The sequence below is a fragment of the Anguilla anguilla genome, chromosome 7 (assembly GCF_013347855.1).
Source record: "Anguilla anguilla isolate fAngAng1 chromosome 7, fAngAng1.pri, whole genome shotgun sequence".
NCBI classification, from domain to species: Eukaryota; Metazoa; Chordata; class Actinopteri; order Anguilliformes; family Anguillidae; genus Anguilla; species Anguilla anguilla.
This window is the reverse complement of record NC_049207.1, coordinates 5,337,446-5,362,768: the sequence shown is the minus strand read 5'-3', so window position 1 is coordinate 5,362,768 and position 25,323 is coordinate 5,337,446. Positions and strand designations below refer to the sequence as shown.

Sequence of the window (25,323 nt, the reverse complement as noted above, 5' to 3'; positions counted from 1 at the left end):
TTCAGACACCTTACATTTCAGATTTTAGAGAAAATTCACTTACAGCTCCCACCCATAGAGGACCAAGATCCACAAAGGGGTGGATGTAGACAGCACTAGCCAATCAGGGCACCGCTAGCTGTTTTCTCAAAGTATTGATATGATTCTTAGTATTTTCCTAATGGTGGCGTTTCATTCACAATTATAAAAGTGGGTCAGTTTCTTTCTCTAGTTTTACTTTTCTAAAAATCCTGTACAAGGGCAAAATACTCAGTTCACAATGGCCAGCAAGGTTATATTTTATTTTATTTCTAATTTCATTCTGGCAACAAATCCCCTGGCTGCTGCTGCTGCCACCATTTCTATCCACTGGTAGCGTATGCACTGCAAACCAATTCCCTCAGACCACAGGGATTAAAGGAGACCCTTGCCTTGCATGGGCTACGACGGAAGACACCATTAAAAGAGAAGGCGGCTTTCGAAAAGCTCGCAGTCTTTCTCATTCAATGTCTTTGGCTATGATACAGACCGCATGTTTTGCCACATTGGATACCATACGCATTAATATTGATGCGATTCTGGGTAACATAATGAAACCCTTAATTATACCACCCACTCCGCAGCAGTTCGAGAAACGGGGTATTTCGCGCTGCTTTTCGTGTGATTTAGCTCCTGGCTGTCTGAAACGCAGCCGGTGAACCATTAAAATGGAGGAAGTCAATTAAAAGGACACCACTGAAAAGGACACTGGGCCGTCACCATTTTTAATAAAACAGGCGACCCTCAGCCCGGGTTCGAATTTGATCCACGGTTGTTTGCCTGTTTTGCCTCGCACTTCAAATTAAAGCAGGGACATCACAATCCTTCCACTCCAACCGTTTTCGTTGGCTGTTGACGTCTTATTCCCTTTCAGTTCGACGCTGACATCACTTTGGACGCCACTTCTCGTGAAACATAAGCAAGCCGAGCCATCACAGTCATGGGAGCGTCAGTTAAATGCCCAAATTCAAATTCAGGGAGGAGTCCCCTGGTAGTCATGCTAGCCATAATTACTGGCAAACATGCCTCAATCGCCCTACCACGCGCCTTCATTACTGCCCCTAAATCTTTTATTGCTTGGCCAAGTATCACTCCACCACTGCAAACAGCAACCGCTTCATAAAAACACACAATAAAAGATTTAGAGGTAGTTTGACTTCAACGCCGCAAAATCATGGCATACAAAACGTGAATGTAAATTACCGAGGGCTTCCGTTCGCTGAAGGTGCAGTGTGGTGCGTGTTTAAGTGGTTTTGGGGTTGCATGAAGGTCGCCCCCGTTCATTCATATTATCACTCGGGGATCACCAGCATGAGCTCCACGTCCCATACGATGTGAAGGCTGGACTGATGTAAAAATGCTCTCTGTAACATCGACAGTGTCATGGGTGGGTAGAAAACAGTGCTAGATATCAAAAATAATTCTGAACTATCCCTTTAAGAGAATTACAAAAAATGGCAAAGGCTTTTAACATTTGGATCAGTCCAAGTATAAATACCTCACTATAAAAAATTAGCCTGTGGTGGAATGTCTTACAACAAGGGTTCTGCAACACGTATCAATAATGAAACAAAAATATGACAATTGAAAATAGGCATGCCATTTTGTTTTTTTCTGGGTACCATGTCACACGGCATTACAGAGGCTCTTTTCTGTACAAATCACTTATGATAGGCTAAGGATTTCACATGTCGTTTAGCATTGTCTACGTCCAAGGCGGGTGACGGAAACACAGCATTCCCAGAATGCACTGCCTGACAGTACCACTCCCCTCCCTGTTCGTGGGGTGCGCTGAGGACAGGACGTGCGCACGGGAGACCGGACGCCGTCCCTCGCTCCTCAGACCCGACGGCGTCTAGCGGACGAGCCGAGCCCCAACTTTATTAAACCGGGAAAAAACCTCGCGCAACCAATACCGGAGAGGCGGGAGAGCGCCGCAAATTACCCAGGAGGCTTCACACCAAAACAAAAGCGGCGAGAAAAGGAAGCCCTGCGCGGAGGTTCTCGGCGGCTCGGAGGAAAGCCTGCAGATCAATGCAGAGATAAAGATAAAGCCCCCTTTTCTCTTCTGCTGACGGCTAATACGCTCTGGCTAATGGGCACTTTCTTTCCTGCGCGCTTCTGAAAGGATCCGGCACATTAAGGACTGACAAACACACATCACTGGAAGCCAGGGTTCATTCTCCTGACGCCAAACCCAAAAGTAAATACAGTGATTTTTGGGCCTCTGGTGAATGTGACTGGTTGCCTTGGTGATTACAGGGCTTTGCCTTTAAAGGGGGAGAGAGAGTGCTGGGAAAGAACGAGTGGGCCAGACCTCACTCCTCACAGCCATGTTACAGTCCCCACTAGGGGCTGTCAATCAAAGGGTACTTGTATATATGCTGGTCACCATGACCAACTGCCCTGTCACACCCTCTTATTATCCCTTTGAAGAGTAGGGTTTCTAGAATGTTTTTTTTAATTCTAAGTCAGTGTTCTAGAACTCTTGCTTTCAGTCACCAGTGCTGGCTGCTGCATCAGCACTGGAATGTTCAGTTAAGAACATTCCAATCGTGTATTTGTGATTTTTTTTTCACCTGAGAGGGTTGAGTGGTGATACTTGGCTTGCAATAACTTGCAATTCATCCTTGCAGACTGTGGAATGTGAGGTGCTGTATCCAGAACATCATTTTGATGTGGATTTCAGGATGTGTGAAAACCCCATTTTTTCCCCAGGTAAGAAAATGAATTGTCCATCTGTGGAACAGCCACACTTGTATTTTGCAGGTTAAAACTGTCTGAACAGCGACATTGTACACTGGATTTGAGCCATAGCTCTGATACAGTGAGTCATAATGTTTATTACATGAAAAACATCAAACTGAATGATGAGCCAAAAGTGAATTTCCACAAAAACACTGCCCACTATGGATTTTCCTCTCAAATAACACAGGATGCCAATAATATCATGACAATAACAAATACTTTATGTTTCAGTGTTGAATAACATCAGAAACAAATAATAAAACATATAATTTGAGTTATTCTGCTTTTTTTTTTTAAAGATGCAAAAAATAAGTCCTTGGTGAGGAGTAGAAAGAAGAACTAGCTGTAATGGCTTTGCTTAACATCTACCGCAAATGTGACACCACACCTCATTGCAGAGTTCCCTAAAGGTGAGAAATTACACGTCGAAATTATTCAAATGCATTTGCCCTCACAGTGCTACAATTTTCACACACTCTCAATGCCTTTGCACAGTCACTTCATCTTAGCACTCACAATAGGACACGAGGGGAAAGAAGCAGAGTGTCAGCTGCCCTTCATTTGCAGACCCAATACAGGCATATGCATCTGGACAGTTCCACCAATTTAACATCCTTCCAAAAAAAAAGAAAAAAAGAACTGCATTTCTGTGCAGTGAAATATTCAGTGAAATTTTTAATACCATTCAATACTACCTATCTACATTTCTGTTTCATTTAACATAGTTAATCTCGGTCGGACTTGATTTTCCCTGTAGGCGCTTGAATAACCATTCGTTCTTAGCTTTTCAAAACTCTACAATCCATGGTTAATTGGGAATTATGCGCTTTTGCTACTGGAACTTTCCACTATGTTCTCTTCAGTGAAAAAAAACACCTTCTTCCGATCTTGCGAATCCTCACACGAAGTTTTCATCTTTTGCTCAGAGCGAGGAAGGAAGAGCTCGACGAACGCCTCCGTTTTCCTCGGTAATTTTCGAGCTGAAAATCGAGCTGTTGTTGTTTAGCGCCGCATTTGAACTAGGTTCGTCCCCGCGCCACTGCGCTGTTGCTATGTTTCCTCAAAGTAGGCAGTGACCTTCCAACTGAATAAAAAAAAAACGGCAGCCTGTTGCCAGTTTTACATTTTAATTTTTTTTTTCGCCGCGCGCTAAAAGGCGAGGGAGGATGCAGCAGAGCCAGCTGAGCTGGCCGCGGCGCAGATGCTAACGATTGCATTTACATTTAAAGCAGCTGGTGGCGTCCAACCTTTAGCGCCCAAATCATTGCGCGCAGCCCCCGCCAGCCTGCCCCCAAACCCCGCCGAGCCGTGGGCGTTCTCTGGATCTCGCGGGGCGCGCGCGATGCGCATATTAAACGCACCTTCGGATAATGGGATAATGCGCAATTACTTAGCCTGCTGGGGGAGGTGGTTTGACTTACAGATCAATCGACCGAAGACACAAAGACGCGGGGACAGAGAATACCAAGTGCAGGTGGGGAGGGAGGAGGGATGGTGGGGGGTTCAGGAAGATACAGGGATGCTAAAAAAAGGGGAGAAATTTCACCAAAAAGGCTGAGATTGAATTTTAAATGTCACTCATTGATGTAAAAAAAAAAAACCCAAGCATTTGATGTCCTTTCATGAGTCACTGACGCATGACACGCACATTTATGAGCAATTTATGACATTCCATTTCTCAGCCTGAATATGGGAGGCAGCACACGGTGAATCAGCGTATTAGTATCTACATTTATTTTGCATATCACAACTTACAATCAAATCACACAGGGCTTCGCTTGGGAAAAAGATATATTAGAAAGACCCTTTAATCATGGATCAGTTAGATTAAAGTTTAGAGAACAGCAATGACATATTATTAAGTGAAAAAATGTTCCAGTGAGAATTATGCCAACATCATGCTAAATTAAAAATTGCCAGGTGACTCAGGTTCATTGATAGCTGTGTTTGAAAATAATTTTTTAAGAATGACATTTATTGTATGTGTAGCTACTGAAATTAAATGTATGAAAGATACTGAAATTAAATGTATGAAAGATACTGAAAGGTAATAGGATAAAAAAGGTTACATAATTCATCTAAGGTTGTTATCAATCATTGTCAGGACAAAGGGGAAAAGGATTCTGACTAAAGTTGAGTCGGTGGATGAAAGCTGTGTCTGGTCGGTCAGAATAAAATATCAGCTGTTGCTACAAGATGTGCAGTGTAGTTACAGGCTATCAGTTCGTACAAGAGGCCTACTACTGTTAAATAATATCTGAGGGTACAAGGTGTCCACTGGCCTTACATATCTGATGACACACAGGGGAGTGAGGACCGACAGACACAGCGGGGGGGGGGGGGGGGGGGGGGGGGAGTTAGACCAAAGTATGCTTTTTTAGCCTTTAATTTGTTAATTTGAGGATTAAATTAATTTGAGGATTAATTTAAATGCGGTACATATTCCTCTAGATCCGGCTTAACGCTGAGAAAATATTGAATACCATTCATTCGCCTTGTAATTGTAACTGATGTTCTCACTATAGAACGGAATTAAATACAGGCTTTGGAAATGGACATGGAAATAAAAATACAGAGGACACGACCTCGGTGTCCTCAGTGGTACTGTAGCGTATGGCCCTGATAACACAAGTTGCCCGATGGTACTGTCATTACAATGCAGCAGCGTCTGCAGTCAAAGCGAAGGGATTACCAGACCGACGCCAAGCCACTGGCTGCACACAGCACCTCGCCTGTAAACCCCGCCGTTTTCCCCCGGCTGTCCCCTCAACCGAAACAACAAAAAAAATCATTTTCTCCGGTGGCAGAAATAGGAACTCAGAGATGTGAACAAAAAAAAACGAAAGAAAAAAATAAATAAATAAGCAAGCTGACTGAAGGGTAATGCTGAATTCCATTGCTGAACTCATCAGCCCGAGCCATTATGCACGGCGACAGCGGAAAAATCACCCTGCTGTGCCCCCCAGGAGAAGAGTTTATCTGAGTTAATGAGGAAAAACTGGATTGACTCAGGGATCAAATTATCTGATGGCGTGCCGGGGGGGGTCTCAGGTCCCCCCCCCTGGAGGGAACCGAAAAACAGTCATTAAGAAATGTGTCTTATGAAAGACATGCTAATGACTCAGGGGCTGTCTGGTTCCCCAGTGTCCAACAGAAGGCATAGAAATATGGCCAATAAGAGAGGTGACCTATGAAAGACGTATTTAAAAAGGCCCTCTTATTCGTGCTTCATATATGCCAGAAGACAGAAGGCAAGTTTTTTGGAAGAACCAAAACAAAACTTTTACCTGACTTGGTGTGAGCAGCATTTCACATGGTTTTTGATTGAACTGACTGAACTGTCAATTGAGCACTGGAATGTTCAGTGAGTTCCATTCCCATGTTTCTCCTCTGCAGTGTTGATGGTCAACATTCAAGAGACAAAACATTTGCCATCAGCCCCCAGTGAAAGGGGCTGATTGGAATTGTAGTTCATCAAACGAACTTCATAACCTCAAAATATACCTGTTTCACCTCCCATCATCCCGGGAAAAAAAAAATGATACAGGGCTCTACTGCTCTGTAAACACATCCCAGACTTAATGAATAATCATCATAATGTTGTATCGCTTATGAATTCATGATAATCAGTCTTGGACAAAAATCACTACAAGTCAATCAGTCTGTAATCTCCGTAATGGCAAATGAATTATGATTTCATGGTGGTGTTGCCTTCTGTTTAAATACAGCAAATATATGAGGAATAAGAAGAAATTAACTGTGTGGCATTCATGGAAATTATTAGCTGATACCTATGGGCAATTGTTCAATTATGCATGCGCTAATGTTTTATTTACATTCATAAAATAAGAATAGATTTTTCAGTGAGAGGGAGTGACTCTCCACAGCTATGCTATTCAGTAAATGGAATCTTCTGCTTCACAATCCCCGAGTTCAACATAGAACAACATTTTGTTGTTCAAATCTCAATTTCCTTTCCATTGCTCAGCCATTCATTTGAAAATGCTGAATATGGCTTCCTGTAGTCAATATTTCACAAAATCCATTGTGGTGTGGGTTTAATACATTCTGCTGCCATAAACTGTATTAATCTAGTGTGGCTTAATAACACCGAATAAACTGAATGAAATTAACATTTAGAACCCACAAAAATGAAGAGCTTGCATTACGTGGAACCTGATATAACAACAACAACAACAACAATAATAATTTAGTTACTCTTCCAGGAAAAGCTCAAAATGTGTCTATGAAAGTGTAAACTGCACTTGTTATGATCAGATTTCACTTGTGCTCAGTGCACTGACAGTCTGCGCCATAGTGCGCCATGACATTCTGACCATACTGTCCACGCTGTCAATGGCCTTGCTGGATTAGAAAAGGGAACAAATTATCAGCTTTAAACTGAGAAAACCCAAGCCCGTCTTTCACACAAGTACTTTACAAAAGTAAGTTTCTCTTAAGTTTCCCTTAAATTTCCTTACTCGCAAATAGTATATGAATGACACATTTGTTATGTGTGTATTTAGCGTAATCATTTCAGTTAAGTTTAAATGACACCAAAAGACAGAGGCCAGCTCCCTTTCATTTCAGCTCAAGTTCTGTATCCAATTCCCCCTTAAAAAAAAAAAAAATGACAGCACCTCAGTTGATCTTGGAGCAGTCACAGAAGATTGGGCAATGAAAGCGATTCTTACGAGCGCCCTTGAAAAGATTTGTCTATTAGCAACAAGCGAGACGGGCGGAGCGGCACTCGCGGGCACAGCTCCCAGAAGGCCGAGCGGCGTCGGCGCAGACCTGGGGCTCACTGACACGCGGCGGGCGTGGAGTGGGCGGCGGCCTTATTTATGATTGACAGCGAAGGGGGTAAGGGACGCAAGCAGGGCCAGCTCTCCTCCTCGCTCTTTCACCTCCTTGTTATTTTTATGTCCCCGCCTCCACAAAATTTAAATCCCGATACAGTCCGTCTGTTTCTCAGTCTCGCTCTGCTAATTCTCCCTCTGTTCTCTCTCTCGCTCTCACTCTCTCTCAAACCGGCACTGTGTTATTAAGTGTACGGGAAAGATTACGCAACAAATTAAGCACGTTTTCAAGGAACTTAATTGATCATCGATTGACTGGCTGCAACAGAAACCAAGATACAACGAGAAGACCTGATCAAACGATCGATCGATCGATCGATCAATCCAACAAACAAACCGGCGTCCTTATCAACCCAACAGACTGCGGCCTCATTAGATTATGGAAATTGTTGTTTTAATTGTAACAGTGTAAACCGGAAAGGGATGCCCTCATCTAAAATAACTATAAATTACACTAATTGTGTAAACATCTGATGTCCCATGTGGTTTACCCTAGGTACCTGACAACAGATGCAGGAACCAATTTACACTCAATTTGCACACTTCAAAAGCAAGGAAAACATTTAAAACCACTTGAACTCCAGAGAAAGTGTCACCCACACTAACACATAATCCCCTGACGTTCCAGCTGAAGCTTTCTTCTGCTCAATACGTCTCCTCAGCTTCAAGGGATACCCCCTTGCACATGTCTGAGCGCACGTTCTCCTCATACGCATTCAGTCTGGAATGCATACTGGACAGGGCTGCCTGCTGTGGTCACATGACCACAGCCCTTCCAACCTTCCCAGAATGTCAAGCAGCACTGCCAAAATGTTGCATCATGGGAACTGTAGGCCTTACAACAAGGTGGGTTTTTCCCACCAAGGCTCATTCACGACGGGGGGGGACACGAAGCACTTTGTTGCCGAACACAACTGCAGCAAAACGAACATCTGCCAAAGAGGAGATTGCAGCAATCGCGACGGGTGCGACACAAAGAGAAAGCAATTAGCTCGCCCCCCCCCGGAGAGGACACCAGTGTCGCCTCGCTTTGACACCAGCTGGTGCCCGCACAAAACGCTTACGTAAGCGATTCTTCTGTACGCGTGGCGCTAAGCTGTGAGATCAAAGCAGAGGCCAGAGAATGCTGTTGCACAGCGGTGCTCACTACATTACAAGGCACTATCCAGAGTGACTCACACAACGTTTACACAGCATTCACACTGCATCTATTTATACAGCCGGATATACACTGAAGCAAAGCAGGTCAAGTACCTTGCTCAAGGGTACCACGGCAGTGTCCTAACCTGGGAACCTGTGACATTTAGGTTACAAGACCAACTCCATACCCATACTACACCGCTGCCCATGCAGTTCCAGGGAGGCCAACAGCAGCACACGCTGTCCAAATGCATTCTGGGAATGCTGCACCAGAGTGGAGCGAGGGAGAGGGGCTGAGGGATGGGAAATTTGTTTATATAACGCCGTGTTCGCAGCGCGTCAATCTCGGTGCGCTTCTGCCCGAGCTTCTGTTGGATAGAGCTCAAGTCTTCACAAGAAAAAAAGAGTCAAATTTTAATTGTCAAGGTGTGTTTATACTGAAGGCACTGAACTGCAATGATCACAACTTGGGCCCTTGACAATTCACAGCAGTGGCCAACCAAAACTGCAGATCGAAAACAAATTTCACAGAGCAAAACTCGGCCGTCCATTTCAGGAGCACGAAGAATGATATTTCTGAGAATCGAGATGGCCATCGAGCAGACAAAAGACGAGACCATAATTATCCTCCAAAAAAAAAAAAACGTCAAATGAGTCTGGATACAAGTACAATGAACCTTTTCAAGTCAATAATGAGTATGAACTTCTACTCTATGAAATGTATCAACCTTCCAGTTCATTCGATGACAAAAAAAAGCTCAGAAGTGCTTAATTACTTGCCCACTCCATAAAGAGAAGAAAATGTCAAACTGCCTGCAGACTGGGGGTCATTATCGGTCCTCTACATCTTAGCAGTGTGGGAGTCTGGAAGCCATCTTCCCAACGTGCAAGCTGCCTCCACGCTACAGCACGTCGCAGCTGCCTCCCGCAGACGGACTGAGACAGGGTGCCTGCTCTTCCTTTGCCATGTCGCCAGGGACCATGTGTCCCTGTAAACCCCACTCCTTCGCCCTCGCTTTCTATTTGGCCCTCCCAAACCAACCCCCCAACCCATTCGTCTGGAGCTACAGAGGTCTTGAAGGGCTTGCGCTGCTGAGAAGACTGACGAATGCCTGTGATTGGCCAGAGCGGACAGACCGGCGCCGGTCGTTTGGGCTCTGAACGGTGCCGTCGCAAACGCCGCCCTGTCTCAGCGGGATTTCTGCGACACGCCCGCCGTCTCCCCCAGTGCGGTGTACGCTGGCGGCAGAATGAAAACCTCCACCATAGTAACGGCATCGCTCGACGCCGCCGCTGGGATTTCGATCGGGCGCGAAAGGGGGGGGGGGGGGGGCCGGGGGCGAGGTGCGGGCCGACAGCTGCTTAACCAGCCCGTCTGGACTGGTCGTCCGGGGCGCCTCGAAACGGGCCGACACGCCGGCGGCAGCCGAGCGGCGTTCGACAGGAGCGCTGACGGGACGCGACCCAAGCTCCGCCCCCCCCCGGGTGACTTTGAGAGCCGCCGCGGTCGGGCGCGCGGAGGGGGGCGGGGGCGGGGGCGGGGGCGGGAGAGGCGGATTTTACCGCATTCAGCCTGTTATCGCGGCACCCGCTCGGACACGGCTCTCAGCTACAGATTTGCCCCCCCGCACAGTAATTACAGAGATAAGATGCTGTTATGATAAGGTGGAAAGAGAGCGCAAAAGCTGTCCTTAAAAAAAAGACACAGGCTACACACCTAAAACACCTCAACCTTCTCTCACTTTGTGTTGCAGGTCTTTCGACCTCAACCTCAACAAGGGCACCGACTTAATTGTAGCTTTACTTATGTATAGTCCAAATGGCGGTTTTCAGGCCTTTAAGTTGTACCATCACTGGCACCATATGGAACACTGACTTTTGACCGAATTTTTTAAAACATTATAAAAAAAACCTACCCTTCAAAGGGTTAAATGCATCTTATGAAAGTTGCTCTGGATAATAAGCATCAGATACAAACCAAAAGCATAACTGCTGCATGATATCACCTTGACATCATTAAAAGAACCTTTCAAAACTCACCCTAATAACCTGGTGTACAGCAGTGCATTACACCTCCCCGCCAGTAGGAGGCGACCACTGACAAACTTTGAAACTTCCTTCCCATTCATCCCATTCCCATCGGGGATACACAGAGCTGTGTTAAGAGCTGCGCTTCTGAGAGCACCTGCAGACAAGTGCTGGAGGAAGCAGAGAAACTGAACACTCACGAACAACAGGCACAGGCTGGCCTGGTAGCAGCTAGCCTCCCTTATCAAGCTCAACATATATGAGCCTGAGAAACTGCACACTCCACTGAGGCATGATCCCATCTAAGTTATTACTTCTTTAGGCAAATCCCAATTCTATGCCGACTCAGTTCCCAGCAGTATGCAGGTTTCACTGAACAATTACAGTACCTTGACTTAATTAGCTAATCAAATGCTTATGAACTCTGATTGCAAATTGTGCCAAACAACTTCACCGATTTGTCTCTCTCCCCAATTTATACAGCTGGATATTGCACTGACACAATTCAGGTTAAGTGCCTTGCACAAGGACACAATGGCTGTGCCCCAACTGGGAATCAAACCTGCAATTTCGGTGTTGCAAGCCTGGCTCCCTAAACATAGCTTATCATAATGATGAGAATAGTCCATTCAGCCCAACAATACTTTGCCATTTTCCCACCACTAAAGGGTGCCTAGTGCATATTAGTGTTTACCTACAAACTAGATAGTATCTTGAACCTTATCAAGCCTGGTCTGGAAAATCCCCAGAGTTCATGTCTACACTGCAAGGCCTGGCAGGCTATTCCACACAGTGAATTCCACACTCTGTGCTGAGAAATGCTTACTAATGCCTGTGTGGAATTTACCTTTTGCTAATTTCCATTTATGTACCCTCATTCTACTGACAGAAGGAGCATAAATAAATTACGCTAGTCTGCCACGTATTATTATTCCCATATAAATGGTTTTAAGTGGAAAGATCAATAAGGACAGACATAGGAGGGACAAATTAGTGGGAGGGGTGGGCCACAAAGTCTGTGGAGTGGGCGGTCAAAGCCCCAGCCAAACAAATCTAGCACCAGAGATCTGTCACCACCAATCACATTACAACTAGCCTACACCAGAAAAATTAACTACATTGTCACAGATTGGGCGTCCAGAATTTAACTAGGCAGCTGCTGATGTTTGTGTGCTGTTACATATTTAATTCTGACTGGCACCGGTCTACAAATCCCCAAACAAACTCATAACCGCAGTTATCCTTCCTCTCTGTGGATGTCTGTTTGTCCACTATTTAAAAAAATTAAAAAAATGCTATCAGACAATAATAACTTGAAAGAACAACATACATTTCCAGTTGTCTTTTAAAAAAAATATTTTCCTAGGGCCGTAAAAAAAGGCGGGAGATTTATGTACACTGTGTTTCCAGCACGAGAGGTTACCATGACAATTAGAAATCAAGTGCATTGCAATCTACATCCTTAATCAAGTGGAAGTACAGCGTTTGCTCCATAGTCTGTTAGGCAGTCATTAACATCCGGAACATAAGGGATCGCATTGACCAAAATATATTTTTACTTGCTAACTTAAGTTTTTAAATAAATTAGTGACAGGAAGCAACAGGTATGACTCATTACATCGAATACTAAACCACTGTACTGGGTGGAAAATGGCTGACTGAAGTCACTGGACATTGGAGACAGTCACCGTGTTTCACCATTACAACACAACGCAAGCTTGGCAGACAAGCAAACACTTTAAAAACATATTTACACAACATCACGGCAGTACAAGTTTGATTCGCCATAGATTTGTAATCCTGTTGCCTGTGGGATGGGTTGGATTAACACTGCTGCTGTTACTCATGGCTTCTCGTTCATTCCCCATTGCTAAGCTAAGGGCTAACAGGGACTAAACTTCCCATTCTCCAGCAATATCAAATCAAATTTATTTTATTTGTGTAGCACTTTTTAAAGAAAACTCTCACAAAGCAGAAAAAAGAGCAGAATCCAGGCCTGAACCCCCAAATAGCAAGGACATGAGACAAAAAAAATTCCCCAGTGGGGAGGAATCTTGAGAGGAACCCGGCTATAGAGAGGGAGCCCGTCCTCCACTGGCCGTCCCGGAGTAAAGTAGGGCAGACTGGATATCTGTCACAGAAAATAAAACGGGTTGAGCAGGTTACGGCTGAGGCAATAAACCAGCTGGAAAAGTCCAAAAATAGGAGATGATAAAGGCACTGTGGGGTGTCAGTTTGAGATCAGGGCCAGGGAACCGGTTCCAGAGAAAATACAAGCTGGAAGTTGTTGATGCAAAACACATTATTAATAATAATAACAATAATAATAATAAAGATAATAATAATACCATGCCAATAATCTTTAAGCTGTAACCACAGTGATAAAAATATGATTTCCCCTGAAGCAAACATGCTCGTAAAAAAGACGTAAGTGCTAATGGAATGTCACACGCAGGGCGCTCTCCTTGTGTGTCGCCATTTTAATTATCGTGATTAATGAACGGGCCTAATAAGATCGGTTCGGGGGTAAATTTTGCGTTCGGTTTCTGTACGGCTGATTCGTAGGCACATTTGGAATCCTTGATTAACAGTCGTCATTCTCGGCTATCCCGAGTCGTGTGGGCATTAAAATGTTTTACCAGCAGCCTGTCAGTGTTGATAACTGTACCGTGGGGGTCAAACTGACTGAGGTTTCATTTATACCCACAGGAGGCCACGCTGACACGAATCCCGTGTACTGCGGGATCAATTTAGACAGTCGCTTTCAGCCGAGATGACAGAGAAGACGATGCAGTGCTGACTAATTCCCCCAGACACACCTTCAGGGAAATATCGCTCAAACAAAAGAGGAACAGAGGAAGAAATGCATCTAATGCTCTTTCGCTCGTCCAAAATGGCTGAAAGTCATCAGAGTTCCTTTGAAGCTGGGAGGCTACTCTTTGGAGTTACATTAAACTAAAACACCTTTTATTCACACAGAATTATGGGTGGAAGACAGCACATTTTGGGGTGGGGAAGACTTAGGGAAGAACCAAGACGCGGCACCTTGGCTAATGAGAGAGTTCCAGCTCCTACATTCTCATTTGCCTCATGAGTCTAAGAATAAAAAAAGTAGGGCGGTTGTTTTTGGAATGTCAGGGCTGCTTGAACCGTTGACGTTTTTGGAGACGTGGAGACAACGCAAACACCTCTTCTGCATATTCATGAGAGCTGACCTTTACCTGTGCCATTTTGCAGACAGCTGTTTGAAAAACAAGGCCACCACGTAAACAAGACAGAAAATTTATTGCAGGAACTTAAGGTGGAAGGGGAAGACACCCAGTGAAGAGGAACTGAGACCTTCTAGGCCAAAGCATGGGTGTTGCCAACTTTTGTGAGCAGGCTTTTGAAATTGGGCCGACTTGGCCACTGCGCACCTGAAACCGCAAAGTTCTAATACGTACGGGATACGTTCTTCGTGTTATATTTAGTCGTAAAATCTCATTACCATTACTACTTTGCTAAATAAGACAAAACGATTACTGGTGAGGGGAGACGGTTAGACTAATTTCAAGATTCGGCAATGAGGACAATTTTACTTGACAGACAAAAAAGTAATAAAACAAGCTAATATTTCCTACTTGAGAGAAAAAAAATATGATTTTAAGTCTTGGATTCGAGGGCCAGATTTGATGAGTGCCTTGAAGCCACAGTGCTGGAACCCAGGGGAGACTCTCAAAAGGGGGGGGGGGGGAGCATTGAATTGTCCCCGTAAACATGACAATGGAGTATCTGGGTTAGCATCAGCTCGAGTGCTCGAAACACTGAGCACCCAAAGGGCCTCAGTAATGAAGCTCCCACTCCTGCTGGGGCCGGTGGGAGAGCGCTAACGCTACAGGTTCGTTTGAAGAGCTCCACCAATCGCACGATAATCCAGACCACACCGCTGCCGTGTCGCTTTATCAGGAAAACACAGGAGAGACCCGCTATCTAAGATCCCTCTTCTGTACTCCGTAGGGATTTCGGTTACCGACGAGAGGTGGACAGATGTAGTGCTCTGCGACTAAAATAAATGGAAAGAAACGGTTGTTTTCTGAATGAAACGGTTATGTCACAGCAAAAGATTTCTGGACGCGAATAGCATAACCGCCTACAATGGTTATTCTGGAAGAATAGGCCGGCTGAATGAGGGTTATCAATGGAAAGATAATGTTACAGCACAAAAAAGTACAACAGGGTCTGATAAATGGCCAATACTGGGAAAGATTCACATTCATACAGAAGTGAACTAAATTCTAATATACATTTCCTTCCCTAGTTCATTTTGCTGCCTTATACTGCAGATTCCTTTGACTGAACATTCTATTTAACATTACATTACATTCACTTAGCTGCTTCTCTTATCCAGTGACTAGGAGTATTCAGTTCTACGAGGAAACATGTCATATAACAATGTTCCTAGACCAGTGAGTTTGTATGAGTATGAAGGCAATAAAGCATGGTAGGGCTTTAAGTCAAAACATTTCCAATTATTGCATCTTTGGAAAAGCACAAAAGCAGAAGTATGGCACTGTAAATACTGTATGCGTGTTGGTATGACTGGTCTCTGCTCTGTGAGAGAACAGCACACAGGACTGGCTGTATGTGTGCTGGTATGACTGGTCTCTGCTCTGTGAGAGAACAGCACACAGGACTGGCTGTATGCGTGTTGGTATGACTGGTCACAGCTCTGTGAGAGAACAGCACACAGGACTGGCTGTATGTGTGCTGGTATGACTGGTCACAGCTCTGTGAGAGAACAGCACACAGGACTGGCTGTATGTGTGCTGGTATGACTGGTCACAGCTCTGTGAGAGAACAGCACACAGGACTGGCTGTATGTGTGCTGGTATGACTGGTCTCTGCTCTGTGAGAGAACAGCACACAGGACCGGCTGTATGTGTGCTGGTATGACTGGTCACAGCTCTGTGAGAGAACAGCACACAGGACTGGCTGTATGTGTGCTGGTATGACTGGTCTCTGCTCTGTGAGAGAACAGCACACAGGACCGGCTGTATGTGTGCTGGTATGACTGGTCACAGCTCTGTGAGAGAACAGCACACAGGACTGGCTGTATGTGTGCTGGTATGACTGGTCTCTGCTCTGTGAGAGAACAGCACACAGGACTGGCTGTATGTGTGCTGGTATGACTGGTCTCTGCTCTGTGAGAGAACAGCACACAGGACCGGCTGAGAGAGCACAGGTGCTATTCAGCGGCAGGTGGCTTCGCTAGCGGGGGCGCCGGCCTCAGCTGGGCGAGGTGTAACCTTCCCGCGGCTCTTCCTGATTGGACCGGGGGCAGCGGTCAGACGTACCGCGCTAACCCCTCTCCGCTCGGCCGCACGCCTCCACAGCCGAACCCCGCTGTCGCCTCGGAAACAGAGGTCGCCAACGCGGCGGCCCCGCTCGAGTTCACGACCGCGGTTGCTAACGCCGATTCGTCTTAACGACGAGGGCGGCGGCGGGTCGGTGACCTTCTCGCGCTGCGCACCTCTCTCCGGAACACCGCTTACGGCTAATCGGCCGGCCGGTATTGTGAGGGTACCGCCATTCGCCCTAACCATATCAGCGGCGGAGACCAGACGTGCGGGTCGTTTGGATCGGGCGAAGACGGTGGGGACGCCTGAAACGACGAAAAAACCTGCGCACTCCCCCGCTCCCTTCCTCCGTCTAACCCCCGGAGAAAAGTCTAATTAAAGCGTCTGGTTATCCACGCAATAATAATACGCTGGGTCATGAGTCGTGTTTGCTCTGGGAAGACGGCGAACTTCGAAAGGGGTGAGAGATCAAACGAAATTAAGAAAGCAGTTGGCGGGGCCCAAGCCAAATTGGTTCTTCCGGAAGCTTCTCTCTGGGCCTTGTGTTGACAGATCGCGGCAGCCCCACCCAAGGTCGCGTCTGGCGCACATTTGGATGTTACAGATAACGAAGGAAGAGTTTAAAAAGGCATTGGAGTGTGACTGTGTGTGTCAATATAAACAAACACAATCGCATATGAAACATGCACAAATACGGTGTTTAAACAATAACCAACAAAGCCAATGCCTTCATATAGCTAGTGCTGCTGAAAACAAATTTTTTTCCAGATAAATAAGAACTTGAACTCAGTTGAAGGCCATTTAAATCATGATGATATACCTTCTTTTGTTCTCACAATTCTTTTTCTTTTTTGGAGAAAAGCAAAGACACCATATGGATAAGTGCTGGGTTTAGGACTTAAGAAAGTTACAGGCTCTGAATCCAGAGGTTGAAAAATGATAGCCAGTGAACAGAAGCACAAGAACATCATCTGCCCCGGTGTCATTCTGGGGGGAAAACCTCCAGAAAACAAAAAGGGAGATAACACTCACTAAACGGCGAGATCAAATCCAATTTTCCAACTGCCAATTTTAATTACTGGAAAAAATGCTGAGAAGATGAAGGAGCTCTTGAGGATGGAGGCATGCTGGGAGATTTCCATTAATTATGATTCCCCCACCCCCCCCCCCACCCCCCGATCTCCTCCACTCCAAAAGAACTGGGACGTTAGACCACTAAAATAACTCCATGTGGAGAGGAATACAGCAGGCTATTTCATAGAGGAGCTAATCACATGGAGCCCCGGAGTGTGAGGTCCTCACACAGTTTGCCGTGTTTATCAGAATTTGCTGCCAGCCGATTGGCTGCCTGGCTCCCTTTGCCACGTTTGGCTGGCTTTCCTACGGGCGACTGACGGTGGCGTGCCGCGATTGGCCGTGTGTGTTTTTGTAGATCCGATTATTCGTGTTCCGACTTGAATAGGGCTGGTGGCTGAATGTATGGACGGATGCTTGTGTTAAGGGGAACAGGAAAGGGGGGGGGGGCAAGCATGCAGCTAATGGCGAAACGCGGTCCGGTCAATACTGGACTGGACGATGTTGGCTCGGTTGTAACAGCTCATCAATCTGCTTGTGAACGGCTGTTTAATCTTCTGCTTAACAGACCTGGCGCAAGAACCCCGCTCAAGCAGTCTCAGAGAAGCACCTCCTCCAGCTTCTGCCCGCGTGTACGAGACACCGCTCCAGCCTAGCAATGTTCTTGCCAAGGGTTCTGTCACCCAGCGCTGCGTGACACAGAAATTACAAAAACAAAATGGCTGCCTTGAAATTCCAGATGCTGACTATTTCACGGTACAGTTCACGATTAGCCCACACCCTCGAGAACACAGCTCAGAAGTTGGCCCAATAAAAATAGCAGCGTCCAGGATCTTACAGGCTCTTTTCCTGGGTGTGTAATTGAGAAACCTTTTGATTCCTTAACCTTAAACGACCGAGGGAAAAACAATACCGGTGCTTTCGGTGGATTCTAACGGCCCGTCTTAAAAGCAGAATGCTTACAACTACAAAAGTATCAATTCCCAAAACTACACTTCGTGAATTTCTAAGACTTCATCATCCAACGGTGTGTGGGTGTGTGTGTGTGTGTGTGTCTGTGGGTGTGTGTGTGTGTGTGTGTGTGTGTGTCTGTGGGTGTGTGTGTGTGTGTGTGTGTGTCTGTGGGTGTGTGTGTGTGTGTCTGTGTGTGTGTGTGTCTGTGGGTGTGTGTGTGTGTATCTGTGGGTGCGTGTGGATGTGTGGGTGTGTGTCTGTGGGTGTGTGTGTGTGTGTAACCGGGGGCAACGCTATGCAGCGGTAAACAGTGTGGCCGTGTTTCTGAGCGGACTGGCGCATGCGCCTGCCTCAGCGCCATTGCGACCGCACCTGTGGGAACGGCTTCTCCCCGCGGCCGCCATTACAACGCACACAGCCAATCACACCCGCAGCCGTCAGGCCACAGGCCTCACCGTGCCGACAGCGCTGACGGAGGCCGTCTGCCTACTGCGTGCCTCGGGGAACACCCGCCATGTAGCACAGCCTCAGAGAACACCCGCCATGTAGCGCAGCCTCAGAGAACACCCGCCATGTAGCGCAGCCTCAGAGAACACCCGCCATGTAGCGCAGCCTCAGAGAACACCCGCCATGTAGCACAGCCTCAGAGAACACCCGCCATGTAATTACTGCAAGGCCGCCGACTGCCAAGGCCCTTTGTGTGTGACGCCTTTCAGAGGGAGAACGTCGGTTAGCTCACCTCAGCGTCTGGGCCGAGCGGATCACTTTCACACACAACGGCTACACACGCAGACTAAACCGTTTTAATACAAAACGTGATCATTATGGGTATCTGGGAGAAAATTATTGTGTCAGACAGGACTATTTTTATCTTTTTTTTTTAAAGTGTTCAAGAAAATGCATCCATCAACGTGGTTTACTGCACCATCCTGGACCTAACCCCTTTATCCCTGTGCTAGGGAAGGAAACATGCAGCATGACACTGATGCATGACATGACATTAATGAGGATGTTAGTGTACGAGTTTAGCCAACCGTCACTGGAAGTTCCAATGTAGAAATTGCGCATAAAAACACAAGACATAACAAAACAACATAGTAACAGTTGAAACAATACATTTCATATTAAGAAGAGAACTGAATTTGACCCGTTCTAACAAGGAAGAATATAAATGATATCGGAGTATATAACACTACTTAAAAAGACTCTTTTCCAGATAGGACTTAGGTGTGGGTCTGCAGCTGTACTTAATCCGAATTGCTACAGTAAATACCCAGCCATGTAAATAAGTCTCTCTGTGGAAGGCCATCTGTCTCAGCAATGAATTAATACGCTTCACTTCAATGCATCCATTTTCGGCCTTGAGTGACCGTGTTGACAAAAACACGAAGGAAAACACATCTGGCTGCAAGCCTCGAGGCAATCTAATATGGCCATCAGAAGCGAATACGCAACGACTGTGCTAATATGAAATGACTCACTCATTGAGCTGATTCCAGCTTATGCTCTACGTATGGCTGAGAGCAGGGCTGGGCTGGGCCGTATTTATAGAGACCCTTTTCACAGTGGAAGCGAACCTTTCCTGACACCCTCTGCACCCAAGAAGCTGCTCAGCTGCCTTTCAAACGTCAATCATTATCCCACTTCACGTTTCTATCCAGCCAAACTCTTCTGCAAACACGGGCATTTCACCACAATACAAACGGGTTCGAAAATTACAGGAAATTACACGCCTTTCAATTCTCGTACAATTAGAAAAAAATCATTATCAGAGAAGATGTCACTGTTGAAAAATGTCACTATTGAAAACTGCACTGCTTTGGGTTACAGCACCCAGGCTATTTTCTGGACAAAAAAAATTAATCCTTCAGCTCACAGTTTACAGAATGTGCATATCTGATCTCACACTTTCACACTTGGAATACAGAGAATGTGTACTTCAAACAAAACCTCAATCAAGGTGTTTGTCCAATCTGTCCTTTCCTTGGGTCCAACTGTCTCAAAAAACAAGCTCCTTTAAAAGGTTCCTTTAAAACTTCGCTTTGCGTGCCCCCCTTATGTCATTAAGGACATAGCCTACATTACACAGCTTCATAACTCCAGATTCATAACTGCCAACGGGGACGTGTGAAGCACAGCTGAGTCACCGCACACTCAGCAAAATTCGGATCACTTCCACATCCCCCCAAACTGAAGAGGCGCCCAGATGTTCGGAGCCCAGCGGCACATATTCACGTGTCAGCCCAAATGAGCTCAGTGAGCTCATCACTGTGCGTCAGGTAAACGACAGCTTCCTGGGTCAGTCCAAAGCTCAGTGAGCTCATCATTGTGCGTCAGGTAAACGACAGCTTCCTGGGTCAGTCCAAAGCCCAGTGAGCTCATCACTGTGCGTCAGGTAAACGACAGCTTCCTGGGTCAGTCCAAATCTCAGTGAGCTCATCGCTGTGCGTCAGGTAAACGGCAGCTTCCTGAGTCAGTCCAAAGCTCAATGAGCTCATCACTGTGCGTCAGGTAAACGACAGCTTCCTGAGTCAGTCCAAAGAACAATAAAAACAACAGCCCAGTGTCCGGAAAACTCCCTTGTTGTCCGACAGGCTCCTATCTGAATCCAAGAAATTTGCAGGTCGCGACAACCCAATTTAAATACGGGTCAGTTGCTCCGCTGCCCGTCATGCAGTGTCACACTGAGACACTAGCTCCGCCCCCACAGCCTTTCACAATTTTTTAAAAACTCATTACGGCTCACACGAATAATTCATCTCTGTGTTCTGAGGCTGTGTGGCAAAATTTCATTATGAAAATACATTCATCATAAGCTTTATCTAGATTTTTTTTTTAACCAGTTCTTGTCACCAAATATTTTCTTTTCTTTCACACTGGATAGGCAAATCATAGCTGTGGGCTCTTGTGCGATGACCCTACAGACTGAAACCCTCCCTTTCCCTTTGTGTGATGCTATGGCCAGTTATGTGCAGCTGTATAAATAAAGGTACATTAAAAAAAATAAAAATACATTTTAAAAACTGACCACAGCTAGGAAATCACCCCAGATGATGCGGATATCGGGTATTTTGGCGATGGAGAGTTCCACGGGACTGGGAAGCGTTCGGAATTCGAGAGAGACACGACGGTGCCCACCGTCCCTGTCTCATAGCAGATGGACAGCCCTGGGCTCAGGCTAGCCGCGATTCAAACCCCAGATTCGTTACCCTAACCAGACTGTCAGCGCTGCACTGTTAACATCGAAAAGTTCTGTCCTCGTTTACCTCCGAGGCTGAAATATTCCCGGTTTGCGATGCCTCATGAATATTCATGAAAAGAGCGGGACCGACGGCGATGCTGCACCAATGGATGCTCTGTCCTCGGACACAGCTCCTCATGAATATTCATAGGCCGTAATATACAGCAACGGAAACTTTTATCACCAACCAGACACGCAGTAGGAAGGAAAGTGAGACAATTGAAAGAATAAAGGAGCTGAGCATCTGGTTAGTCCTGTGGAGATCTGTGGAGACTGGGATGACAGTGAGAGTGGCCATCGCAATTTCCCTTCTGATCATACAATTGAACCCATTAGGAGGAGGAGGACACTGCCCCAATCGTTGTTGTGTCCCTCCTCTCAGTGAAAATCAACTATTAAATTCTTTAATTTCCCCTTTCCACACATCAGGGCATCAAGCTAACATCTACCTACCTATACCGCATTATCATTGGCTAATATAACTGTCGGAGATAGTGTGCCCCACCTCCCTCCCTTACTGAATCTGTGACCCCCCCCCCCCCCCCGGCCACCCCATGAACAAAATCCTGGTAACACCTCCGTTCTGCACTACACGTATACACCTGCAACGTCTCTGGTCGATGAGACACCTGCAGTCAGCCTGTGTGCAAAGTTCCCTACGGCACAACGACAGCCGACAGGAGGACAGCCAATGGAAAAGCAGTGATGGCTAAGCACAGAACATGGAGAATGTGTGGTCCTGAAAGTGAAGTAGCATGTTGTAATGATGGAATGGACCTGTAAATACTATTCGACATTCCACTTTGGGAAGAATAATAACAACGAATAAATCATTATTTTTAAAAAACAATACAAGATGGGTATAGCGTGCACACACACACACACACATACATACATACATACACACACTCACACACACACACACACACACACAGAGCTTGTGCTCTATTGTCTCTATCGCCATGACAACCAAAGTCACTGAAGAACGTTTCCTGCGCATCTATCACTATAAACCATTCCTCCTGGTTTGGCTCCTGTGTGGAAAGGGTGGGAAAACAGCCCCGTTTAGCCCCAGTCTCCGAGGACTCGGGGGGGCTGAATGAGGCGCGAATGGAAAACGCGGAGAAGACAAAACGTCTGGAAGACCCGTCAGTCTGGGAGAACAAACAGAGAAGCCAGAGCTGAGCGGGCGAGAAACTTCGGCGTCTGTTCCCCTCAGCAAAACAAAAAAAAAAAAAAACAGAGTCATTCAACCACCCTCAACAGCACAGACCCATTTTACTTCATATGTTCATGTTTACCGAGATATTCTTCTCCGCCTACCTCCATTTTCCAGGAGTTTAGAATAATCAGGAGTAATTTTCCACTTTAAAAAAAAAAAACAAACAAAAAAAACTGGTTCAATTTGGGTCTTCTGGCTTTTTCTGTTACCTGGAAAATATCCAATGCGAAGCTTGATAAAGTTTGATAAACTTATTAGCATCACTGTCTGCTGCCAATTTGCCTATTTGCATTGCACTGCATATGCTGTAAACATGCATATGCAATAAGCATAGTTCCTCTACGTGCCTACACTGTAAAAAAAAAAAAAAAAGGTTCTCCCAATTAAAAGTTCTCAAGTAACCGATTTCATTAGCACTCAATTTGGCAGAACATATTATTATTATTATTATATTATTTTTCACACCACACGAAACACAAATACACAAACTGATAAACTGCTTTCCTGTCCTCGGAAAGGAACCTCCACATCGCCACACGGACCGAACAAACCCAGCAGGCAGGCTTTGACCACAAGGATCAGTGGATCAACCACTTCAGTCCGGTCCGGGGGTACTTCAGTCACGCTAACGTGCGCTAATGAAAATAAGACGTGAAATGCATTATGTACTCAAAGAGACGCGATGACAGCGGTTTGTCTCCTCTGAGCAGACATGGACGGTAATACAGTGACAGCGCAATGCAATAATCCAGTTAGGCTCTCAAACACAGTCCTTCTTAACATTAATTCCGTCCATCTCCCGCACTCAGTGGTTTTCTTCACATAAACTCAGTAACCATTTGCAGACCTGTTATAGCTGCAGTCGTATGTACACATCAAAGGAAAGTAGTTTCTTTGTGCTTTCTTTTGTCATGTCGACAACACGAGAGTACAGTAATCCAGAACTAAAATACAGGTAGAGCCGTCCACAGTACCGGAGCTGGATAATAAGCAGCTACAACAGATCTCTTCTGGTAAAATAAAAGGGGCTGATTTTGACTGATTTCAAGACAGCCGTCCTTGGCGGCTTAAGGATTTGACAAAATGTTCAGCTGCTGAAAAGCTTTTAAGGAAAATATTGTGTTTAACATCAAATAAACCATCAGAATAATTTTGGTAGGACTTTACAATAAGGTCACATGAATTGGTATTAACTAATATAGTTGTTAACTACTAACTATTGATAAGAGAATCTCTACAACTTTGTTAATGTATTTGTACATCATTAATTCACGTTAACAACTACATTATTTAAAGTCAGTTCATATTGGGATTACAAAACAGTTTTTCAGCATGGTAATAACACAGTGCTCAGCCACACAAGAAGCACTCACCACTCACTAACACAGAAGCACCTGCATGTGCGTGTGTGTGCGTGCGTGCATGCGTGTGCGTGTGTGTGCGTGCGTGTATGCTTGTGAGCGTGTGTGTGTATGTGTGTGTATGCTTGTGAGCGTGCGTGTGTGTGTGTACCCTTGTGAGCGTGTGTGTGCATGTGTGTGTGTGCGCGGTGGGGGGGTATTCACCCTAAGAAGTGCCCATTCCATGAGGGTGCGGCAGTTTCTCAGAACTGCACTCAGACAGAACACAGAGTAACAGACAGAACACGGTGTCTTTTCCCTCTTTAAATGATCTCAGAGAAGCAGCACTGGATGGCCCCCCGCAGGAGAGGAGGATTCTGGGTAATGTTCACAGGCAGTTCAGTGGTCAGGGGTGTGTGTGCATGTGGAAGCTCACTCTGTGCTCACACCTTTAACACTGTAGACATGCAGTGGGAACAGGCTGCTCCACAGAGAGGGTTAGAGACACACACACTACTGTGCACACAACAATGCATAGACGTAGTATGCATAGTCCACCATGCAGGAACACGCAAGGTCACACACACACACACGCACACACAATATGCATACACACACACACACACACACACAAACACAAATGTGATCAGGTGGACCATTTCTAAACTGAATCAGGAGGAGGGGGAAGGGTGGGAGGGGGAGAGAGGAAAGATAAATAATGCCGTGTTTACCTCCTAGACCATTACAGAGACCGTCTTGAATGAGGCATGGATGGAGATAAGAACAGACAAACATGACGGTTTGTGACTGTCAACATGAAACAGGGCGAGCCAAATGAGCAGGAGCTGGAGCAGGAGCTGGAGCAGGAGCTGGAGCTGGAGCTGGAGCTAAAGCCAGCCAACTCAGCCGGGGATGAGAAGCTGAGTGCAAAACGGCTGAGAACAAGACATAAAAATGAATGGAAGCAACTAATGGAGGTCTGGAAGGCTGCTGCTGCTGGGGATGGGGATGGGGATGGGGGCTGGGGCTGCTGGGGATGGGGATGGGGATGGGGATGGGGGCTGGGGCTGCCGCTGCTGCTACTGGGGATGGGGATGGGGATGGGGATGGGGGCTGGGGCTGCCGCTGCTGGGGATGGGGATGGGGCTGGGGGCTGGGGCTGGGGCTGAGGCAGTTATCTGGGTGCATTTGGATACGCATGCGGTCCTCTATTCCCAGGAGACAGCAAAGCCAATCCCATTACCCACAACTTGCATTTATCCAATCTGTGCGGTGGCCGTTTGAAGGAGCGGCTCCCGTCCCGTCTAAGCTTATTAAACCCCTTTAAACACACACAGAACGTACCCCCCCGGGGGCAAAAGAC

General features: G+C 46.1%; 1 protein-coding gene across 2 annotated transcripts in view; it reads right to left on the bottom strand.

The window, feature by feature from the left end:
- The window catches only part of LOC118231030 (SH3 and multiple ankyrin repeat domains protein 3-like), a 155,629-nt gene that overhangs the window by 60,570 nt on the left and 69,736 nt on the right, over positions 1-25,323 (bottom strand). The window lies entirely within an intron of this gene.